Source organism: Piliocolobus tephrosceles, chromosome 17 (genome assembly GCF_002776525.5).
Source record: "Piliocolobus tephrosceles isolate RC106 chromosome 17, ASM277652v3, whole genome shotgun sequence".
Classification (NCBI taxonomy): Eukaryota; Metazoa; Chordata; class Mammalia; order Primates; family Cercopithecidae; genus Piliocolobus; species Piliocolobus tephrosceles.
In genome coordinates, this window is record NC_045450.1 from 73234513 (window position 1) to 73253460 (window position 18948).

Sequence of the window (18948 nt, forward strand, 5' to 3'; positions counted from 1 at the left end):
GTTCCGGAGACACAGGGGCACACGCGTGCAGCCTCTTGTGACCAGCTTCTTTCCCTCTGCAGAAGCGCCTCAAGGTTCGTCCCTATGTAGCCCAGGTCAGGCTCCGCTCCCTTTTTTTTTTTTTTTTTGAGATGGAGTCTCACTCTGTCGCCCAGGCTGGAGTGCAGTGGCCGGATCTCAGCTCACTGCAAGCTCCGCCTCCCGGGTTTATGCCATTCTCCTGCCTCAGCCTCCCAAGTAGCTGGGGCTACAGGCGCCCGCCACCTCGCCCGGCTAGTTTTTTGTATTTTTTAGTAGAGACGGGGTTTCACCGGGTTAGCCAGGATGGTCTCGATCTCCTGACCTCATGATCCACCCGCCTTGGCTCCCAAAGTGCTGGGATTGCAGGCGTGAGCCACCACGCCTGGCCTCTGCTCCTTTTTATGGCTGAAGAATTTTCCAGGCACAGATGGACCCCGTTTCGTTTTTCCGTTCACTCATCAATGGACACCTGGTCTCGCCACATTTTTATTTTTCATTTACTTATTTATTTACTTTTTGAGACAGGGCCTCACCCTGTCACCCTGGAGTGAGAGTGGAGTGCAGTGGTGTGATCTCAGCTCACTGCCACCTCAAATTCCTGGACTCAAGCCATCCTCCCGCCTCAGCCTCCTGAGTAGCTGGGACTACAAGTGTGCACCACCAAACCCAGCTAATCGCTCTGTCGCCCAGGCTGGAGTGCAGTGGCGCAGTCTTGGCTCACTGCAACCTCCGCCTCCCAGGTTCTCCTGCCTCAGCCTCCTGAGTAGCTGGGATTACAGGCACGCATCACCATGCCTGGGTAATTTTTTTTTTTTTTTTTAGTTGAAATGAGTTTTCACCACGTTGGTCAGGCTGATCTTGAACTTCTAACCTCAAGTAATTCACCTGCTTTGGCCTAGCAAATGCTGGGATTACAGGCATGAGCCACCATGCCGGGCCTCATTTTTTTTATTTTTATTTTTTGCAGAGATGGGTGTCTGTGTTGTCCGGGCTGGTCTTGAATTCCTGACTTCAAGCAATCCTCCCACCTCAGTCTCCCAAAGTGCTGTATTTATAGGTATGAGCCACCACCCGGTCTCGGCACGTTTTTTAATGTGCTCCTTGGCTGCTGACAGGTGCCAGCTCTGGACTGGGTTTGGTAGAACTGAACCCCGGGCTCGAGCCCAGCTCCTTCTGCTCCCGGATGAGCTCCTCCTTCTCAGGGCTTCGTGTCATTGTTCCTGAAATGAAGGCTGCAAAAGCCCTCAGCCTCCCACAGGGATACAACCTTGTCCAGGGGCCCCACTGCTGGGAAGCCTGGCCTCGCTGATCCTCCAGGCCTGTCCCCCACCGGCAACACGCTTGTCCCTGGTCACACCTGCCTGCCACAGGCTCTGTGGCTCCCAGCCCCACACTCCTGAGCCCTCTGGAAGACACACTGTCCCACACATGACCTTCCACGCCCACTGGGTCCACAGGGCCCTGCTCCTCCTGACGCATGCCTCCACCTGTGGGCTGTTCCAAGCAGCTGCAATGCCCTTCCCATACTCCTCCACATCCAAACCCTGCTCAGGACAGAGGGGCTGGGGCAGTCTTCCTCTGAACCCCCTCATTTAGAAGCTGTTACAGCTTGAGCTGTGTCCCCAGCCCCAGGACCTGTGAGTGTGGAACCAGGGTCTTTGCAGAGGTGATGAAGGTAAGATGAAGGGTCACAGCCCTGGGCCACTATGGCTTATGTCCTTACAAAGAGAGGCAGACAGAGACACAGAGGAGGGGCTGTGTAAAATGGAGAGCGAGGAAGCCATCAGCCAGGAGCTGGAGAGGCAGGAAGGGGCCTCCCTGAGCCCTGCAGGAAGGGTGGCCCTGAGACCCCTTGGTTTCAGATGTGTGGCCTCCAGAGCTGTGAGAGAATCAATTTCTGTTGTTTTAAGCCTCCCACCTCCCGGCTGGTGGTCATTTGTGACAGCAGGGGCAGAAACCAAGCTCCGGGCCTCACAGCTTTGCACCGAGGTTCTTTCTGCTTAAGCACACGCTGCACCTCTGACAGCAGCGGGGAGGCTCCTCCAAGACCCAGCTGCACGGTGGCCCTTTCTCCCATGACACAGTGTGGCCAGAAGCCCACAGGACGCCACAGAGGTGGTGCCAGCCGGGCTCCCTGGGCTCTTCACAGACCTGGCATCACAGGTGCCACTAAGAGGAAACATTTTGCCAAGTCCTTCATTCAGATCATGCTCCCCAGAGCCACGGTCGTTGCTACTTTATTTTTCTCAAAGCCACGGTTTCAGGTGAGAGAAGAGTTTTCTCTGCCTCCCTCAAACCTGCCATGAAGAGTGAGTTAATTTCACACACTGGAGTGACAGCACTGGTCATTTAATAAAGCTGCAGGAACTTGCCTCACTTCAGTGCAGTAACCAAAATTAACGCGTTTATACACTTTCCGCTAAAAGACACTTCATGTGAACGTGGAGGGGACACGTGCCGAGTGGAGATCCACTGTTTTTCTGTGGGATCTGGGGAGGAAGGAGTCAGTCCTGGTGGGTTCCTGCAGGGCTGCAGTCTGCAAGCTCCAGCCGGGGCTGAACGCACTCGGCGCAGAGCTGGGACGGATGCCCAGCTGGAATTCCAGCACTGTGGCCTCCTCTCTCTCTGACTTGAGCCTGGGGCAGGGGATCTTCAGTGAGGTCTGGAAAAAAATGACAGAGATGTTATTGCTTCCGTGAACACCCCAGCTGCCTGGGGACATCGACCCAGGCTCATCGCTGGGCCACCGCCGGAGGAAGGCCTCCGTGTTTGCTGGTGGCCTCGTCACAAGTATAAAATGTTTACAAGCCCCAGCTAGCGGAGAGGTGGGAGCCCGGGCAGGTCACCAGGGAGCCCCGGTCAGGCTGGGGTGCTGGTCCCTGGACGAGGGTCCTGTGGCTGCTGGAACAGAAGACCCCAGAGTTAGTGGCTTGAAACCACACAGCTTCATCCTCTCACGGTTCTGCAGGCCAAAAGCTGACACGGGTTTCTCAGGGCTAAAATTGAGGTGTGGACAGGGCTGCTTCCTCCTGGAAGGGCTCCGGGGAGAATCTGTTCCTCCCCTTTCCCAGCTTCCAGAGGCCACCTGTGTTCCTTGGCTCTCAGCCCCTCCTCCGTCTTCAGAGCCAGCAGGGCAGCCTCTCCTCTCCTCTCTGCCCTGCTGCTCGCCTCTTACGAGGACCCTTGTGGTTCAGGGGGACCTGCCCGGATAATCCAGGGTCATCTCCCCTCTCCTGATCCTTAACTCACTCATATCTGCAAAGTCTCTTTTGCCAGTGGGATCCCAAGGGAAGAACAAGGGTCAGGTCTGGAGCACCCAGGAGGAGAGACTCGAACCTGGAGGTTACGGGTGAGTTCACACCAGGCCCCTGCCCTTGCCTTGTATCTTCGGGACCGAGTCCCTGTCCCCAGCCCTCCTTCCTACTCCTCCTGCTAGTCCCACCGCCTCAGTCAGGCCCCTGGGAGCATCCGCATCCTCATCTGAAGACTCGCAGCAGCAGCAGCCTCGGCCCCACCCCCAGCCCAGCTGGGCCTCCCTGACACAGCCTTCCCGCCTCCTCTCTTGAGCAGGGATGGGCAGTGGGCAGCTGGGAGCCAGGGAGGGAGAGACAAACGACTCCCCTTCCGGGGCTGGCCCGAGCCCCTCCATGCTGGTGCCAAAGGCCTGGAGGGAGGCCCCGCAGCTCCCAGCCTCCCCGCTCCCTCCCCCAGCCTCCAACCCTCCACCAGGGAACCCTTGTCTGAGCCACGGGCCAGCCCCCTTCCCCACGGCCCCAATCTTCCAGCCTTGTCAAGGACCCCCAGTCATCTTTCCAGGGGCATCTCTCTCCCTTCGGCTTCGTCCTCCTGCACACCTGACCTTTCCCATCCCAGGTGATGCCATCACCTTTTAGCAGAATTTTGCCTTAATTCCCAGCATTTTCGGCTTTTTTTTTTTTTTAAGATGAAGTTTCACTCTTGTCACCCAGGCTGGAGTGCAGTGCAGTGAGGCAATCTCGGCTCACTTCAACCTCTGCCTCCAAGGTTCAACTGATCCTCCTGCCTCAGCCTCCCAAGTAGCTGGGATTACAGGCGCGCACCACCATGCCCGGCTAATTTTTTGTTTTTGAGTTTTGCCATGTTGGCCAGGCTGGTCTTGAACTCCTGACCTCAAGTGATCCTCCTGCCTCAGCCTCCCAAAGTGCTGGGATTACAGGCGTGAGCCACTGCACCCAGCCCCCATGCCAGTGTGTTACCATAAACTTTTAGCAGAATTTCACCTTAATTCCCAGTATTTTCGGCTCCGAGTCTTAACACCTCCCCTCTATCTTAATCTGTCCCCTGCCCCTTCCATGCCTCCTACCCCATCCCCACCCCCTCTGCCCACCCCATGGCCCCTCCCCACCCGGGCCCCTCCACAGCTCTTTGGCTCCACCTCTAAGACTGGGGCTCCTGGAAGCCACTGATCCTCATCTTATTATCATCCTGGTCTCCACAGAGCCCAGGACGGAGACTCACACAGCTCAGTGGAAGGTCCTCAAGCTCGGAGGGCACGCGGCGCGGCGCGGCGCGGCGCGGCACGGCACGGCACAGCACAGCACAGCACTCCAGCACTCCAGCGGCACCTGCAGTGGCCCCTGTGCTCGCTCTCAGAGGGAAGGAGATGATGGCCCCAGCTCAGGGCCCAGAATTCACACCTGACTGTGCCCCCGTCCGGACCTAAGGAACGCCCTCTGCGGTGCTGGGGCTGCCTCTGCCCAGACAGAGCGGGGCTCACTCCCCGACACAGGCTTCCCCAGAGTGTGGTCCCCGCTGAAAACGCGCCCAGCGCATGGTGAGTACCGCAGAGTTCACAGAGCGCTTCCCGCGGACACTTTATTCCAAGGGGGCCGTGCCTGCATTGCTCGTCACATCTCCTGAAAGCCACTGATGTGGTCTGGGTCTGGGTCGCCCCATCTCATGTTGAACTGTCATTCCCACGGTTGGGGAGGGGCCTGGTGGGAGGTGACTGATCTCGGGGCGGTTTCCGCCTCGCTGTTCTCACGACAGTGAGTTCTCGCGAGATCTGATGGTTTTCAAGTACATGGCGCCTCCCGCCTCGTGCTCTCGCTCTCTCTCTGGCCGCCGTGTGAGGACCTGTCTGCTTCACCTTCCCCTTCTACCATGATTGTGAGTTTCCTGAGGACTCCCAGCCACGCTTCCTACACAGCCTGTGGAACTGTGAGCCAATTAAACCTTTCTTCATAAATGACCCATTCTCCAGTAGTTCTTTAGAGCAGTGTGAGCCTGGACTCACGCAGTCACCCATTTCCAGGAGCTTTACCACCAGGCCAGGCAGCCGCCAGCCACTTTACACACAGCATCTCGTTTCCTAGCACCTGGGTGAAAGCTGTTTTCAGCCCTACTTACAGGCAAGGATGGAGAAACCCAGAGGGCTCTGCCAGCCTCACCTGCTTGGGAGGGCACAGCTGGGCTGCCTGTGCTGCCTTACAGGGAGAAAAAGAGAAATGGAAACAGGTTCCACGCTGGGGGCCACTATTCTTTTTTTTTTTTTTTTTTTTTTGAGACGGAGTCTCGCTTTGTTGCCCAGGCCAGAGTGCAGTGGCGTGATCTCGGCTCACTGGAAGCTCCACCTCCCGGGTTCACACCATTCTCCTGCCCTCCTGCCTCAGCCTCCTGAGTAGCTTGGACTACAGGCGCCTGCCACCACGCCGGCTAATTTTTTGTACTTTTAGTAGAGACAGGGTTTCACTGTGGTCTCGATCTCCTGACCTCATGATCCGCCCGCCTCGGCCTCCCAAAGTGCTGGGATTACAGGCGTGAGCCACATGCCTGGCCATGGGGGCCACTATTCTTACCTCACCTATAACCTCATAGGGACTGAGCACACCACAGGGGCTCAGAAACCAGGGCCTGGTCCCCTCACTCACACTTGCTGTGGCCACTGAAAATGGCCCCTAAAAGACATCCACGTCCCTAACCCTAACCCTGTGAATGTGACTGCGTGTGAAAAGTCTTTGCAGACATGATTGAGTTAAAGATGGAGAGAAAGGGAGCATGTGGACAGACCCGACGTGACCATGAGTTCTCCTAAGAGGGAGGCAGAGGGAGATTGGACATAGATGGGAGAGGCATGGGACTGCAGAGGCAGAGCGGGAGCAATGCAGCCTCAGGCATGGGAGCCATGGATGCCTGGGGCCTGGGAAGCTGGAAGAGGCAGTGGGGAACCTCCCCTGCAGCCTGCGGCCCTGCCCAAGCCTTGATTTCCACTTTGTGACTCTGCTATCAGACATCTGGCCTACGGAACTGTGAGGCGGTATGTTTCTGAGTGTTTTGGTTGTCATTATTGTTGTTGTTTGAGACAAGCTGTCACTCTCTTGCCCAGGTTGGAGTGCAGTGGCGCAATCACGGCTCACTATAGCCTCGACTTCCTGGACTGAAGCAAGCCTCCCGCCTCAGCCTCCAGAGTAGCTGGAACTACAGGCGTGCACCATCTTTTTTTAGAGGTGGGGGGTGGGGTATCACTATGCTGCCCAGCCAGGACTTGAACTCCTGGCTTCAAGCGATCCTCCCGCCTCGGCCTCACAAGTGCTGGGATTGCAGGTGCAGCCACTGGGCCCAGCCAGCTTCTATTGCTTTAAGCCGCCCATTGGTGGTCGCTTGTTACAGCAGACCCGGGACAAGCCACTCAGCTGAATGAGTTGAGAGTCTGATTTTACCCTTTCTGGGCCAGGAATGCCCTGCAGGGGCAGGTGGCTGCAGCTGAGTCTTCTGGGCCTCTCTACTAAAAATACAAAAAGAGGCGGAGGTTGAAGTGAGCGGAGATCGTACCACTGCACTCTAGCCCTCCATCTCAAAAAAAAAAAAAAAAAAAGAAAAGAAAAGAAAACCAAAGTAGCTGTGGAGTAAAGGGAAATGACCGAAGAGTCTCGCTCTGTCGCCCAGGCTGGAGGGCAGGGGAACGATCTCAGCTCACTGCAACCTCTGCCTCCCGGGTTCAAACGATTCTCCTGCCTCAGCCTCCCAGGTAGCTGGGATTAGGAGTTAAAGATGTGCTGTGAGTCCCCTGTCCGCCGTGCTCCGGGGGTGTGAGTCCCACGTCCCCTCATTTTCCAGGGGTGTGAGTCCCATGTCCCCCCGTGCTCCGGGGGTGTGAGTCCTGCATCCTCCTGTGCTCCAGCGCTGTGAGTCCCCTGTCCCCTCATGCTACGGTGCTGTGAGTCCCGTGCCCTCCTGTGCTCTGGTGGTGCAATGCTGAGTTTGGCGCTGAAACTCTCTGAGCTTCATTTCTTACCATCAGTAAGTACCCTGCTTCCCAGAGCCTTTGGGAGGAGTGAAGGAGAAAGTTGGGCCAAGGCCCTGGCAAGAGGCTGGCCCTTGACAGGTGTTAGCTGGACTTTGCTTCTGTCCTGAGACAATGCAACTTCTGAACCACACAGAGCGCTGTTGGCCAGAAACTCAGAATCAGATGGGTCCCACATCTATGTTTTAAAAGTCACTCCGGACTTCAGGGGACAACCCTGTGCTTCCAGGGCCTGCAGGTAGAGGAAGAGGGGAGGAGAGGTGGGCTGCTGGGGACACTCACAGGCAGGCACCTTGACTAGGAAGAGGCCCCTGCTGTTCCCTACCTTTTCTTTCTTTCTCTCCCCTTCCTGTCTTTTTTTTATTGAGTGAAATTCATGTAACATAAAATTAACCATTCTGGGCTGGGTGCGGTGGCTTATGCCTGTAATCCCAGCCCTTTGGGAGGCCAAGGTAGGCAGATCACCTAAGGTCAGGAGTTCGAGACCAGCCTGGCCAACATGGCGAAACCCTGTCTCTACTAAAAATACGAAAAATTAGCCAGGCATGGTGGCAGGCACATGTAATTTGAGCTACTCGGGAGGCTGAGGCAGGAGAATTGCTTGAACCGGGAAGCGGAGGTTGCAGTGAGCTGAGGTCCCACCACTGCACTCCAGCCTGGGCCACACAGTGATTCTCCATCTCAAAAAAAAAGAAGAAGAATTTTTTCAGCATCCCAGAGGCCCCTGGCCTCCCAGCTGCTGTCCCTCCCTTCCTGGAGGCCAGTCACCATTGTGATGAAGAGAACCCCTTCTCTCCCTCAACATCCACCCCCAAACACCATCCTTTATGTTGCCTGTTTGTGATCCACACAGGATCACACAGAATCGAGCCTGGCCACTTCTGTTCAACATGATTGTTTGAGAGAGGCATCCGTGCTATGCATAACTGCAATTCGCCTGTCTTCACTGCTGTGTAAGAGTCCAGTGATGGGACACTGTCTTCACTGCTGTTTAAGAGTCCAGTGATGGAATAGACTGCAATACATTTTCCCATGAATCTGTTAATGGGCTCCTGGGCTGTTTCTGGTTTGGGGGTGTCATGAATGAGGCTGGCATGAGCACATGAGTTCTGGCTGAGTGGTATTTTCAGCAGCTTGGCCAAAAGGTGTGACTTTTCAGGACCTGGCTGAAGGAGGGAGTCTAGGGAAAAGGGCTGATGGGCAGGAAAGCAGTGGCAGAGGGGCTGGCCAAGCCACAGCTGGCAGGCTATTGTTCCTAGTGCCCCAATCAACACACCTCAGTTCCCAACTGGGGCACGGAAAAGGCTGACTCCATGAGCTCTCATGGCATGGAAGACCCAGTTGTGCCCAGTGGATGCAAGCTCCCTCCATTTCTGGCCATCCCCTGCTGCTTCCCTCGCACCCCCACCTCCAGCCCCACCCCACCTTCTCTACCAGGTGCCCTCCGGTGACTTCAGCTCCATGGACAGCTCCCAGACTGCTGTCCTCCCTGTGGTGCTGAAATCACCCCAACAGGGAAGCCAAGGCACGGAGAAGCTACACAAGAGAATGGAATGAAACGGCACGGGTGGAGCTAATGAAATGGCATGGGATGGAGCTACAAAGCCATCTGTCCTGAGCCCGCCACCACGTGGAAGTGGACACAGGGGTCCAGAGAGGGAGGTCATTTGCCCAAAGGGGTCATGAAGTGCTCGGTGGTAAGAAATGGAAAGTTCTATGACGACTAAGATTTATGGAATCCTGTCTGCATGCCAGGCACCATGCTGAGTATTTGTATGTGGACTGCCACAGTCAACCCACACGGCAAAAGCTCAAGAGTAGGGCCCTACGATTGTACCTACTCAACAGAGGAGAAGCTTCATCTGACAGCAGCAGAGCCGGGCCTGGAACCTGTGTCTTCAGCCCCACCCCGGGCCTTTCCTCCCCCGCCCTTTGTCTCAGTGGGTCCCACTGTTTCTCTAGAACCAGAAAATGACAGTCACAGCAGCGTTGACATCACCCCAGTGTATGAGTCAGGGTTCTCTAGAGGGACAGCACTAATAGGATAGATGTATACATGGAGGGGAGTTTATTGGGAGTATTGACTCACCGATCACGAGGTGAAGTCCCACAACAGGCCGTCTGCAAGCTGAGGAGCCTGGAAGCTGGTCCGAGTCCCAAAACCTCAAAAGTAGGGAAGCAACAGTGCAGCCTTCAGTCTGTGGCCGAACAGCCCTTGAGAAACCACTGGTGTAGGTCCCAGAGCCCAAAAGCTGAAGCACTTTGAGTCTGATGTTTGAGGGCAGGAAGCGCCCAGCACGGGAGAAAGATGGAGTCTGGAAGACTCAGCCAGTCCAGTCCTTCCGAGTTCCTCTGCCTGCTTAATTCTAGCTAGATGGGATGGGACATCCTCCTGGAAGCACAGGCGATAGTTTCCTGAAAGAAGACAGGGGCAGAAGTCTGAAGTTGTCAGTGTGGAGATGCAGGGACAGGCTGGTTTGCATAGAGCTGTATTCAGGGGGTGACTCATTAGCAGAGGCTGGGTCAGGGTGTGAGTGAGCTCTGGGACCAAAGGCACCACTGTTTGCTGTGGTTTTGCTGCTACATTTCCAACCCCCTCAAAATACAGTGGCTCAAAACAGCTGCAGTTCTCTCCTCTCTCATGTTTCTGGCTGGGCTCAGCTGGATGGTTCTTCTCCATGGGATGAGGTCCTAGATGCCTGGGTCTCTTGCTCTCCATGCAGCCTCAGGACCTCAAGGCCTTGGTCTCTCCAGCACTGTGGCCAGACTTTCACATGGCAGAGAGAACTTCCCAGGAGCAGAAGCAACACACAGAAGCCTCATTAAGGTGCGGCTCCATTTCCCCAGCATTCTGTTAGCTCCAGCGATCACAGGGCCAGCCCCCATTGAAGGGGCGTGAATCCCCGTCAGCCGGCTCACTGGGGCCAGCTCAGGGATGGGCTGCCACCATTTCCTGGTTTTACAGGAGGCGCTTCGCCAGTGGCCAGCCGGGAGAGGCCGTTGGCTGAACCACAGTGTGGCACTCTGGTCCATGTGGGCTCTGTGGGTGACCAGGGCAGAGTTTCAGGGTGCAGAAGGGTACTTAAATTGTGACCATGGGGCAGGTTCATGCCTGTAATCCCAGCACTGTGGGAGGCTGAGGCGGGCAGTCACTTGAGGTCAGGAGTTTGAGACTAGCCTGGCCAACACGGTGAAACCCTGTCTGTACTAAAAATACAAAAATTAGCTGGGCATGGTGGCACACACCTGTAATCCCAGCTACTCCAGAGACAGAGGCACAAGAATCACTTGAACCTGGGAGGGAGAAGTTGCAGTGAGCCAAGATTGTACCACTGCACTCCAGCCTAGGCATCAGAGCAAGACTATATCTCAAAAAAAAAAAAAAAAAAAAAAAAAAATTGTGGCCATGGGACCGGGCATGTGGCTCATGCCTGTAATCCGAGCACTTTGGGAGGTCAAAGACTCTGTTTCTACAAAAAATTAAAATTAAAATAAAATTAGCCAGGTATGGTGGTGCACACCTGTAGCCTAGCTACTCAGGAAGCTAAGGCAGGAGGATCACCTGAGCCTGGGAGTTGAAGGCTGCAGTGAGCAGAGATTGCACCACTGCACTCCAGCCTGGGCAACAGAGCGAGACCCTGTTAAAAAAAAAAATTATATACATACACACACACACACACACAGAGAGAGAGAGAGGTGGAAAGAAATTCCAGGCCCCTAGTAAATTCCAGGCAGTGAAACAGGAGCTGGACTGACATTCATTCATTCATTCATTCATCAATCAATCATTCATTCACCCCAACCAGCCTGCAGAGGTCCCACAGTGTCAGGCTCTGGGGCTGCGGAAACAACAGAAAAGCCCCCAGCCTCAGGCTCAGCTGCCCCAGGATCCTTTCCCCGGCCTCCCTGGGGTGTCTGAGACCTTGTCAAAGAGTTGGGGGCCCATGGATATATCGAGGGAAAGGCAGGGGGCCAGAAGGGGTCAGAGCCGGCACCCCCTCCAGAGGCTGGGACGGGGACGGGAGTGGACTCGCTGCATCTGTGGTGGGGGCCACACAGAACAGGCAGGGCTTCCTGCAGGTTTCACCTGCCGTCCAGGGCCCGGGACCACCCCCACCCCCGCCCCACACCCCCCACACCCCTCCATCCCCCGGGAACAGCGGCCGGGCTGAGTGGGAGTGCCCTCTGGTGGCCCTTTGAGGAAATAGCAAGGGCTATCCATAAAACACTTCCAGACAGAACTGCTGGTACCACGCTTGCCCTCCCACTGAAAACATGGATACAGGCTGGACACAGGCTGTGATGCACGCATGTAACGGGGCCTATGGGGAATAACCAGAGCTGGCAGGTCCCGGAGCTATGACCCTCGAGCGAACGTAAACAAGAAAGGGAGCCCACGTTCACCCTGGTTTTCCTCGTGGAGCATCTTCCCACATTGGCATCAAGGTCCGAAAGCAGAAAGCACAGCCTTGCCGAGCTGAGAAACGGATTAGAGTTTGAGGCTCCAAACCTGCTGGGGCCTGAGGGAACTTGGAGAAAGAGCCCAAAGCCCTGAGTGCAAATCCCCTTCAGGCCATGGCCACCCCCTAAGCTGAACATGCCCTAAGAAACTGCAAGAAACCCAACAGAAAAGGCTCCCGGGAGGATGGAGAGCCGAGCAGAGGTGTCGGCAGCTGCCGCGGGCTGGAGACCAAACCCTGTGGGGGGCGGGGGCTGGTGACCCTCACAGGCTTTCCCTTGGGAGCACGGACGTTCCACTCCCTGGGAACAAGGACTATAAGCCCCAAATCAAGTCTGGACAGGGCCAACCTGGGCGCGATGGCTCATGCCTGTAATCGCAGCACACACACACACAAAGTTGCAAGGTGTCTTAGTCTGTTTTCTGTTGCTATATCTAAGAGTGGGTAATTTATAGAGAAGAAAGGTTTGTTTCTTACAGTTCTGGAGGCTGGAAGTCCAAGAGTATAGTGCTGGCATCTGGAGAGCTTCTCCTAGCGTCGTAACACAACAGAGGGCATCACATGGTGACAGGGCAAGAGCACACCAGCTCAAGTCTCTCTTTCTCTTCTTTTTTTTTTTTTTGAGACAGTCTCACTCTGTCACCCAGGCTGGAGTGCAGTGATGCCATCTCGGGTCACTGCAACCTCTGCCTCCCGGGTTCAAGGGATTCTCCTGCTTCAGCCTCCCAAGTAGCTGGGATTACAGGCACCTGCCACCACACTCAGCTAATTTTTGTATTTTTAGTACAGACAGGGTTTTGTCATATTGGCCAGGCTGGTCTCGAACTCCTGACCTCATGATCCGCCTACCTCAGCCTCCCAAAGTGCTGGGATTACAGGCGTGAGCCACCATGCCTGGCCTGTTCCTCTTGTTATGAGGCTACTAGTCCCATCATGGGGGCCCACTCTGATGACCTCATCCAATCCTAATTACCTCCAAAAGCATATAATTGTGGAGGTTAAGTTCCCAACACATAAAGTCTGGGAGAAACGTTCAAACTATAGCACAAGTCATGCTCTATTATTTGTTTTTTTTGGGGTGGGGGGGAGGTGGAGTCTCGCTCTGTCGCCCAGGCTGGAGTGCAGTGGCGTGATCTCGGCTCACTGCAAGCTCCGCCTCCCATGTTCAACCGATTCTCCTGCCTCAGCCTCCCGAGTAGCTGGGACTACAGGCACCCGCCACCATACCCAGCTAATTTTTGTATTTTCTCTTTTTTTGAGACGGAGTCGCGCTCTGTCGCCTGGGCTGGAGTGCAGTGGCCGGATCTCGGCTCACTGCAAGCTCCGCCTCCCGGGTTTACGCCATTCTCCTGCCTCAGCCTCCCGAGTAGCTGGGACTACAGGCGCCCACCACCTCGCCCGGCTAGTTTTTTGTATTTTTTAGTAGAGACGGGGTTTCACCGTGTTAGCCAGGATGGTCTCGATCTCCTGACCTCGTGATCCACCCGTCTCGGCCTCCCAAAGTGCTGGGATTACAGGCTTGAGCCACCGCGCCCGGCCCTTTTTTTTTTTTTTTGGTAGAGATAGGGTTTCACCATGTTGGCCAGAATGGTCTCGATCTCTTGACCTCGTGATCCGCCCACCTCGGCCTCCCGAAGTGCTGGGATGACCGGCGTGAGCCACCGTGCCCGGCCAAGGCATGCTCTTAAAAGGTATCAGAAGCCAGGAGTGCTGGTGCATGCCTGTAGTCCCAGGTAGGAGGGAGGCTGAGGTGGGAGGATCACTTGAGCTCAGGGGGTCGAGGCTGCAGTGAACCCTGTTCATGCCACTGCACTCCAGCTTGGGCAACAGAGTGAGACCTTGTCTCAAAAAAGAATAAAATAAAAATTAAAAAGAAGAAGGGACCAGATCACCAGACATGGTGGCTAATGCCCATAATCCCAGCACTTTAGGAGGCCAAAGTGGGAAAATCATTTGAGGGCAGGAGTTCGAGACCAGCTTGGGTAACAAGTGGGAACCCATCTCTACAAAGAATGAAAACAATAGCTGGGCATGGCGGTGTACACCTGTACTCTCAGCTGCTCTGAAGGCCGAGGTGGGAGGAGCGTTGGAGCCCAAGAGTTTGACGCTGCAGTGAACCATGATCACGCCACTGCACTCCAGCCTGGACAACATATGCAAGACCCCGTCTCAAAAATGTGGGAAGGGCAGGGCGCGGTGGCTCACACCTGTAATTGCAGCACATTCGGAGGCCAAGTCTGGTGGATCACCTGAGGATGGGAGTTGGAGACCAGCCTAGCCAACATGATGAAATCCTGTCTTTACTAAAAATACAAAAATTAGCCAGGCATGGTGGCACATGCCTGTAGTCTGTGCTACTCGGGAGGCTGAGACAGGAGAATCGCCTGAACCCGGGAGGCGGAGGTTGCAGTGAGCCAAGATCGTGCCACTGCACTCCAGCCTGGGGGATAGAGTAAAACTCGGTCTCCAAAAAAAAAAAAAAAAAAAAAAAAAGGATGGAGGGACTAGATCACTGAAAACCAAGAGAAAAAGCACTTAATAGCAACAGAATCAGAGGTGGTTCAGATATAGGAGGCCTTCAAAATGATAACATGCTACTTCATGTTGCTCCCCTGCTCAAAAGCCTGCACTGCTTCCCCTTGCTCTTCAATGGGGCAGTCACTACCTTCTTTGCAAGTAAGTGGCTTTGCACAATGACAAGAAAACAGCTGAGAACGCTGGGTTTCAGTGTGGTCTCTGGCTAAGCCAGGGGTGGTCTTGGACGAGTGATCTCTGGGCCTCAGCCTCCTCCTCTGCAAATAAGGCAACTGTACAAGTTCCTGCCTCTAACTCTTCTCTCCTGGCAGGTGCCCTAAGGGCTGAGTCACTGTCACAGGGTTCTGCTGGTGAGATGGGCCTGTGTGGATGCACACTTTGTGAAAACTCATCAAACTGCACACTTAAAAGTGTGCATTTTGGGCCGGGCGTGGTGGCTCACGCCTGTAATCCCAGCACTTTGGGAGGCCGAGGCAGGGGGATCATGAGGTCAGGAGTTCGAGACCAGCCTGGCCGATATGGTGAAACCCCGTCTCTACTAAAAAATACAAAAATTAGCCGGGCGTGGTGGTGCACACTTGTAGTCCCAGTTACTGGGGAGGCTGAGGCAGGAGAATCGATGGAACCCAGGAGTCGGAGATTGCAGTGAGCCAAGATGGCACCGCTGCACTCCAGCCCGGGCGACAGTGTAAGACTCCGTCTCAAAAAAAATTTAAAAAGTGTTCGTTTTGGCAAATGTAAACTAGATCTCAATAAAGTTGGGTTTTGTTGTTTGTTGTTGTTTTGAGAGAGAGTTTTGCTCTTGTCGCCCAGGCTGGAGGGCAGTGGTGCCATCTTGGTTCACGGCAACCTCTCCCTTCGGGTTCAAGTGATTCCCCTGCCTCAGCCTCCTGAGTAGCTGGGATTACAGATGCCCACCACGCCCGGCTAATTTTTGTATTTTTAGTAGAGACGAGGTTTCACCATGTTGACTAGGCTGGTCTCAAACTCCTGACCTCAGGTAATCCACCTGCCTCGGCCTCCCAAAGTGTTGGGATTATAGGCGTGAGCCACCACACCCGGCCTAAAGTTGATTTTTAAAACTAGCTTCCTGCCTCTTCCCTCCCAATTTCCACCCCCAATTGGCAACAATTTTTAACTCTTTTCATGGTCTCTTCCGGCATTTTCCCAATCTCCAGTAATATTCATACTGATGTTTCTTGACTTTTTCTTAATAGGGGCACTATTTACACTCCCAGCAGCAGAGTATGTGGTTCCAGTTGTCCCACATTCTCGTGAAAAAAAAAAATGAAATTAATTTTTTAGACCAGTTTTAGGTTTAAAGAAAAATGGGAGGCCAGGCGCGATGGCTCACACCTGTAATCCCAGCACTTTGGGAGGCGCCTGTAGTCCCAGCTACCCGGGAGGCTGAGGCAGGAGAATGGTGTGAACCCAGGATGTGGAGCTTGCAGTGAGTGGAGATCGCACCACCGCACTCCAGCCTGGGCGACAATTGCGAGACTCCGTCTCAAAAAAAAAAAAAAAAAAGTTGCTTCTGCTCCTCCCTGCTTTAGCCAGTCCTGTTTAGTCCCAGCTCTAAGCCCCACCTCTGGAGCTGAGTCCTGCCTCCTATCTCAATTATAACAAATATGCTGCACCAGCGCAGGGTGTTAATAAGAGGGGAGATGGGCGGGGGTGCTGGGGGTACAGGGGAACTCTGCTCATTTTTCTTTTCTTTTCTTTTTTTTCTTTTTTTGAGACAGAGTCTTTCTCTGTCACCCAGGCTGGAGTGCAGTGGCGTGATGTTGGCTCACAGCAAGCTCCGCCTCCTGGGTTCACACCATTCTCCTGCCTCAGCCTCCCGAGTAGCTGGGACTACAGGCGCCCACCACCTCGCCTGGCTAATTTTTTTGTATTTTTTAGTGGAGAGGGGGTTTCACTGTGTTAGCCAGGATGGTTTTGATCTCCTGACCTTGTGATCCGCCTGCCTTGGCCTCCCAAAGTGCTGGGATTACAGGCGTGAGCCACAGCGCCCGGCCAGAAGCAGCTTTTTATAAGACACACCAGGCTGGGCACCGTGGCTCACGCCTGTAATCCCAGCACTTTGGGAGGCCCAGGCGGGCGGATCACCAGAGGTCAGTAGTTTGAGACCAGCCTGGCCAACGTAGTGAAACCGCCTCTCTACTAAAAATACAAAAATTAGCCGGGCACGATGTCCCATGCCTGCAGCCCCAGCTACTCGGGAGATTGAAGCAGGAGAATTGCTTGAGCCCAGGAGACAGGTTGTGGCGAGCTGAGATCAGGCCACTGCACTCCAATGTGGGTGACAGAGGGAGACTCCGTCTCAGGAAAGAAAAAAAAAAAAAGACACACCCACCAGTGTTCTGTGTCAGTTTACCGTTGTTATGGCAGCACTCCCACCCCTTTCCATGGCAATGAATCAGTGACCCAGAAGTGACTACTCCTTCCCTAGAAATTTCTGCATATAATCTGCATGCAATTAGAAGTGGGTATCATGGGACTGCAGAAATGCCCTGAGCTGCTGCTCTCTGCCTTCCGGGGAGCCCAGCTCTGCGGGAGCCATCACGGAGCTGTCACACTGCCTCTTCAATCAAGTTGTTCTCTTCTACCTCCGCCTTGTCCTTGAATTCTTTCTCAGGCAAAGCCAAGAACGCTCACAGGCTAAGCTCTGCTTTGGGCCTCACCTGCCCTGCATCACAACCAACCAGCCCATATCGGGACATGATCATTTACTGAAGTCCACAGTTTACATTACAGTTCACTCTTGGCATTGTACGTTATGTGGATTTTGGCAAATATGTAATGTCCCATAGCTGCCATTATGGGACATTACATATTTGTACTTCTTCATACAGAAGAGTTTTACCGCCCCGGAAATTAGGCTTAAAAGTCATTTATCCACTTTCTGCTCTGGAAGAGGACGGTCAGGTCTCTCACCGCCCGGCACGCCATGTTCTGTCCAGCCTCTGTTCTCCAAATGAAGTGTTTCTAGGCTAAATAAAATGTTTACTAAATATTTTTAAGCACTAATAACAATAATGGCCCCATACAGTGGCTCAGGCCTGTAATCCCAGCACTTTGGGAGGCCGAGGTGGGAGGATCGCTTGAGGCTCAGAGTTTGAGACCAGCCTGGGCAACACAGTGAGACCTCCACCTCTACGAGATAAACAAATAAACAAACATAATGGACTCCAACTTAAAGACTGAACATTCCAACCAGGTCAAGCTACTGACTATCAGCCCCCACCGCAGGCTCCCTGGCACTGCCTCCTGGTCACTGCTCCTGGGACCCCCATCACCGGAGATTCAGAGTCATACCAACATGAGCCAAAGCATTTGTGTCTGGCTTCTTTTGCGCAACATCCTGCCTCTGAGATCCATGTTGCATGTAGGGGTAGCGCGTCCTTTTTGTTCCTGTACAATATTCCATTGCGTGGGGGTCACACTACAGCTGGTTCATCGTTCTATCATTGAAGCACCTCGGGGTTCCTTCTAGTCCGGAGTGTAACAAGTCACACTGGGGTGAACGATCTTTGATGTGCCTTTTGCTGGACATTGAAGCTCGTCTCTTCCGGGAAGTCACGGAGGAGTAGCACGGCCCAGTTCCGGCCGCACACAGGCTACGGTTCGGTGAGCGCTATGGCAAGCTTCTGGAGCGGCCACCACTCTGACTCCCAGCACAGCCCACAGGCTTTGGGTGCCCTACACCCTCGACAAAACCGCGCATGATTTTAATCTTATAGAAACGTGGCCAGGCGCAGTAGCTGACGCCTGTAGTCCCAACACTATGGAAGGCCGAGGCAGGAGGATCATGAGGTCAGAAGATCCAGACCACCCTGGCTGACACAGTGAAATTCTGTCTCTACTGAAAATACAAAAAATTAGCCGGGCTTGGTGGCGGGTGCCTGTAGTCCCAGCTTCTCAGGAGGCTGAGGCAGGAGAATCACTTGAACCTGGGAGGCGGAGGTTGCAGTGAGCTGAGATCATGCCACTGCACTCCAGCCTGGGCAACACAGCGAGACTCTGTCTCAAAAAAAAAAAAGAAATGTGCCCACCCTATCTGCTTCTGTACTTGCCTTTATCATTCAGCATCACAGATGTCTTCACCCTTTTATTTATATAGGTGTATACACACTGGAGGTTCATGTATTAGCATTTTTAACAACCACAATGTTGCCAATGTTGTACCAGATCACTATCACAATATTACAGTCGCCAGGCGTGGTGCGCGGTGGCTCACGCCTGTTATCCCAGCACTTTGGGAGGCCGAGGCGGGCAGATGACGAGGTCAGGAGATCTAGGCCATCCTGGCTAACACGGTGAAACCCCGTCCCTACTAAAAATACAAAAAACTAGCCGGGCGAGGTGGCGGGCGCCTGTAGTCCCAGCTACTCGGGAGGCTGAGGCAGGAGAACGGTGTGAACCCGGGAGGCAGAGCTTGCAGTGAGCAGAGATCGTGCCACTGCACTCCAGCCTGGGCGACAGAGCAAGACTCTGTCTCAAAAAAAAAAAAACTTACAATCATCTATTGATCAACATCTGGGTGGTTTTCCGGCTTTTCCCTTTGTTCTTTTAGTTATGACTAACAGACCTGCTATGTCCTTCTTCATATCTCATGCCTATGGGCAGATGACAGTCCGGTGGCACCTG

At 54.1% G+C, this 18948-nt stretch overlaps 1 long non-coding RNA gene across 1 annotated transcript; it reads right to left on the reverse strand.

The window, feature by feature from the left end:
* Positions 1-2354: 2354 nt before the first annotated feature.
* Positions 2355-5020, reverse strand: LOC111553802. The gene is made up of 2 exons (XR_002735066.2): positions 4519-5020; positions 2355-2683 (listed from the first exon to the last, which is right to left on the reverse strand). It is a non-coding gene; the product is annotated as an uncharacterized LOC111553802 (long non-coding RNA).
* Between the last annotated feature and the right edge of the window lie 13928 nt (positions 5021-18948).